Raw genomic sequence first — 5,572 nt, forward strand, 5'->3', positions numbered from 1 at the left:
GCTTCGGCCGCCGCCTGGTCCCCGCCCTCTCTGGATGGAGAGGCGGGGCCCGGCAGGGCCAGGGGCGGGGCCTCGGGCCAGGGGGCGGAGCAGGGGCCGTGGTGAGGGTGGGGTGAAATAGTCTAGTTGCTCGCGGACTCCCGCCCCCGACCTCTGTAAATCACTTTCCCCCAAAGCTCACTGGGCGCCGACGGGAAAGTGGGTGTGGTGAAAGGACGTGACAGCAGCAGCAACCAATGAAAGTGAAGCAAGGTCTCAACTCTTGGAGGGTCAGCCAATGAAAAGTGAGAATAATTTTCTTACGGGCGTCAGGGCGGACTTGTCCGATTACGGCTCTAATTTTGGAAAACGCGGGGGCCGTAACCTGGGTCACTGTTGTGGTTTCCTCTTTTACCGATTTGACCAGTTCTGTGACCACCGTTATTTAACCAGATTTCTGTTGGCGGCTTTCTGCTCTCTAGCCTTGTTGATTGCCACCTCCGAGGCGTTCTAATGTGAAGGAGTTGAGAGCAGAATCGAAATAAATTTGCAGAGAAAGTTCTGGGTGCTTCTAGCAAGGGCTTTGGCCATTGCTCCTGCCACCACCATTTCTTCCTCACTGCTTTCAGTACTACGGAAGAGTGAGAAAAATGCCAATCGCCTCCATTGTATCTAGGGCCCTTCAGCGCGGGGAAGGAGAGGAAAGGAAATGAAATGTTGAGATGTTCATAAAAGCTCCCTTTCTTCTCGGAAGAATGGGAGCTTCCGTCTCCGTTATACATGCCGGAAAAATCCTGAAGTGGTCTCTCCTTAGCTTATGCCTGGTCAGGGATCTGAATAAAGCACAGCTGAATTCTGGCGAGATCGACTGCTTTCTCATGCCTCTCTTCTGACTGGTTAATAGTGAATTCAAGATTTGTCTTTTAAAAGTTAAACAGTTTTAAAGTGTGTTTTTGCCAAAGTAGAATTTGAACAATTCCACTTTTTTTCATGCCCACATCCAAACTTATACTTTTGTTATTCATCCTTACTTCCTTTCTTGTTTTGGAGGAAGAGGTATTGTTTTGAAGGATGTGTTTAATCCCCTGACACCCATCTTTTTAAAACTTTTTTCTAACAGTGATCTTTATTTCATACCATTCATACCTCAAATCTCCCCCTTGCTAATAGTTTGTACTGCTCAGCCAGTGGACATACTCGAGTATCCACAATCCTGAAACCAAGCAAAACATCTCTCCATTATGCCTCTCCTTTAGATTTTTGCTTTTTCCATTATTTTCCTTTTCAAACATTAAAAAAGAACCCTCTATTCTCATTTCTAACCCACCAGTTAGTCTTCAGCCCTCTCCATGCCTAATACACCCCTGCCATTGCTTTTGATAATGTTGCCAGGGACTTTCTAACTACCAAATCTGCTCCTCCCCTACCCCATCATCTATCTTTAGTTATTCTTCTTGACCTCTCAGTAGCTTTTGTTGATTAAACTCTTTGGCTGAAAGCTGATTGGCTGACCCAACTCTTAAAACCACAGTCCTCTTTCTTCCAGTCCTCCTCCAGTTAGGAATGGCCAAATGACAGACTTCTCACCAACTCTACTAGAGTTGGTCAGAAGCATTACTAGAAGTAGTGCTTCTAGTAAAGCTTCTGTTTTTCTGATAAGGGACCAGCACACTTACTGCCCATCACCTTGTCTCCATTCTTTTTCCTTCCTACCTGGATGGTGTAACAACCATCTTGTGACCATAGAGGTGAAGACTAGATGCTAAAGATGGTGACAGGAGAGAGAGGAACAACCCGAGTCCCTGATGAACTTGATGTGTGGTACCAGCTCTGGATGCCTTGTTGTTTGAGGCAAGTAAATCAGTACCTGCTTAAGTCACTGGTGATGGAATTTTCTATAAGTATAACCTAAATACTTTTATTTCTTGGTTTCTACAAAAGCATTCTCTCCTGTTTTCCTGTTCTTTTTAACTTTCTTCACTGACTCCTCTTCCTGTGACCCATATCTTATATATTAAAGTTCTTAAGAGATCTGTAACTCTCCCCTTCTTTTCCTTCACTTTGAGCTGTTTCTCATGACCTTGTCTACTCCAGTTACTCCCTTACCCAAATCATATGTCCTCCGTCCATATGATTTGGGTAAATTTGGGTAAATTTGAGTTTGCTCTGTATTCAAACTCATATTTCCAACTACCTCTCCTCTTAGATGTTAGGTACACATTTCAGACTCGACACAACTGTGTTGGTTAGGATTCTTTGAAAAAAGCTGTAGTTAGGGTGATGTAAAAAGATGAGTGCACTTATCATAAGGATACAGAGGTATTTTCACAGAATCCACAGGCTGGAATGCAGCTGGTATCAGAAAGGGGTTGGAACCGGGAAAGGGAAAGCTCTAAGGAACCCAGGCAGCATGTGTCTCTGTCTCTCTCACATTTATTTCTTTCTGACATCTGCTTAGTCATTTTCTCTCTGCAAACCAGCTTTCCCTGCTGCTTAGTCCATATGGAAGACTATAGTTGCTTCAGTTTCCAAGTTAGATATCTAGACACATATGGAAACCAATTTCCATTTTTCTGTAGACAACAATTTAGTTGACCCAGTTCAGAAAAGGTGTTCATACCAAAGAGATATGGCCAGGGGAACAGGAGCATGCAGCAGATCAATCGTTTTGGATGGGGCATGTGGGATATTAGCAGTCCTGGAGAAAAGATGGGTCAATGGCTTCCCTTTGTATCAAAAATACATTTATAATGTCCAATAATGAACTCAGTGGCTTTTTTTTTTTTTGATGTGGACCATTTTTAAAGTCTTTATTGAATTTGTTACAATATTGCTTCTGTTTTATGTTTTGGTTTTTTGGCGGTGAGGCATCTTAGCTCCCTGGCCAGGGATTGAACCTGCACCCCCTGCACTGGAAGGTGAAGTCTTAACCACTGGACTGCCAGGGAAGTCCCTCAGTGGCTTTTTTTTTAATTAAAAAATTTTTTTTTATTGGAGTATAGTTGATTTACAATGCTGTGTTAGTTTCAGGTGTATAGCAAAGTGAGTCAGTTATACATATACACATATCCACTCTTTTTTGGATTCTTATCCCATATAGGGCATTACAGAGTACTGAGTAGAGGTGAACTCAGTGGCTTTCTTGCCATTTTCTTTCCCTGTGTTTTACAGTTTGGTTAATGGCATTAGTATCTATCATGGCTCCTTAGACATGTGAAAGCTTGTGGTGCTGAATCTGGAGGCTGGGGGTTTGTGTTGTATAAAGGGGAGAGGTGGAATTGGTCTAAAGGTGGCAGAATAGAGAACTAATGATAATCTAATAGATAGTATCCAGAGCAAAACTAAAATGGAAAAGAACTTAGGAAGGTCAACTGAAGCCTCTTAAGAGAAATGAGTAGAAGAGCAGATATAGCTATAAGATAACAGAATGAAAACTGGGGAATCCATCCCAAAGAAAAATGTGAATGAGAGGTCAGAAGTAAGGCTTGGTTAGTTAGATACCATTAGCCAAGGGAAAAGACTTTTTATAAGGTCCATGACCTCAGGAGAGATCTAATGAGGACACTAAGGAAGTTTAGACACTACATTCAGTTGATTAAGACCCAATAAAAGGGCTTCCCTGGTGGCGCAGTGGTTGAGAATCTGCCTGCCAATGCAGGGGATATGGGTTCGAGCCCTGGTCCGGGAAGATTCCACATGCCGCAGAGCAACTAAGCCCGTGTGCCACAACTACTGAGCCTGCGCTCTAGAGCCTGTGAGCCGCAACTACTGAAGCCTGTGCACCTAGGGCCCATGCTCTGCAACCAGAGAAGCCACCGCAGTGAGAAGCCCGCACACCACAACAAAGAGTAGCCCTCGCTCGCTGCAAATAGAGAAAGCCCGTGCGCAGCAACGAAGACCCAACGCAGCCAAAAATAAATAAATTAAATAAATAAATTAAAAAAAAATAAAGACTCAATAAAAGCTTCATCCAGCTTGGACTCTTCCTTCCCCTTTGGTGTATTCTGCCAATCATTAAATCTTGTTGCTTTTACTTCAACAATATCTTGTAGATTTATGACATTTCTGAACTTCCCACTATCACTGTCTTTGTTCATTCTCTTACCACTTTAGACTATACTACTCAATAGCCTCTGTATTAGTTTCCTAGGCCTGCTGTAAAAATGTACCACAAAAGGAGTGGCTTAAAATAACAGAAATTTATTGGCTCATAGTTCTGGAGGCTAGAAGTCCAAAATCAAGGTATCAGTAGGGTTGGTTCCTTCTGAGGGCTGTGAGCAAGACTGTGTTCCATGCTTCTTTCTTAGCTTCTGGTGGTTTACTGGAAATCCTTGGAGTTACTTGGACTATAGATGTATCACTCCAGTTGTCTACCTTCACATGGCATTTTCCCTGTGTCTCTTCACATAGTCTTCCCTCTGTACATGTCTGTGTCTGTGTCCAAATTTCTCCTTTTTTATAAGGACACTAGTCATATTGAATTAGAGCCCACCTGAATGGCCTCATCTTAATTTGATCATCTGCAAAGACTGCTTTCAAATAAGGCACTTCTAAAGTACTGGAAGTTAGGACTTCAAAATTTATCTTTTTGGGGGGGGATACAATTCAGCCCACAGCAACCTCCTATTTTGTGTCTACATTGCTTCCAAAATTACTTTATTAAACACATCCGATGACTCATTCATCCTAGGATAAAGTCTAAATACCTAATCATGTCATGTATGGCCAATCATAATCTAGTCAGTAATTCCTCTACATGACATACTATTCATGTTACACTAGTTGTTTTTTTTTTTCATGTTATTCTCTCCTCTCCTTATATCTTTTTTCACTATATGAAAATATGGTCAGCAAATTTCTATTTATCTTCCAAGGCCCAGAACAAGGCACCTTTGTAGTCTTTCTAAACCTTTTATACCTTCAAGAGAATCAGTTTCTTTCTCATCTGTGTTCCTAAAGCAGGTACGCAAAGCGTACTCTGTACTTGTATGATATCTCATATCTTCTATAAAATATCTCATTGAATTATGGCTATTGGTTTGACTATTTCTTGCTAGATTGTAAGTTCCTTAAGGCCAGAGGGACTTATTAATTCATTGTTATTTCCCCAGCACCCACACAACTAGCACATAGTAGTACTCTATAAATGCTCATTGAGTGAAAATTAATTGTTAACCGTAATTCTCATGAACCTGAACTTCTATACATATGTAGTGTGCACACAATCTGATGAGCTTCACGATGAACTAGAATTGATTAATTTTATCATTACTAAAATTTGCCTTTGAATAATCCCTGAATAACTTTAATTTCAAGTATATTTGAATTATGTAAGCTGAGTACAAATAATTTAATACTTTAATAAAAATACTTTGTCATGTTTGTATTTGTAGAAGTTTAAGCTTAGGAAATAAGGCAGGTAGGTAGGGCACATTTAATTTAAGAAAGCTACTTAAGCTGCTACTCAGGACATTCTGCTTTTATATATATATATATATTTATATATATATATATTTATATATTTATATATATATATATATATATATTTTTTTTTTAAGAGAAAATATGGGAAGTGCTGGAAAGGAGGCACCCT

Source organism: Balaenoptera musculus, chromosome 8 (genome assembly GCF_009873245.2).
Source record: "Balaenoptera musculus isolate JJ_BM4_2016_0621 chromosome 8, mBalMus1.pri.v3, whole genome shotgun sequence".
In the NCBI taxonomy this organism is placed as follows: Eukaryota; Metazoa; Chordata; class Mammalia; order Artiodactyla; family Balaenopteridae; genus Balaenoptera; species Balaenoptera musculus.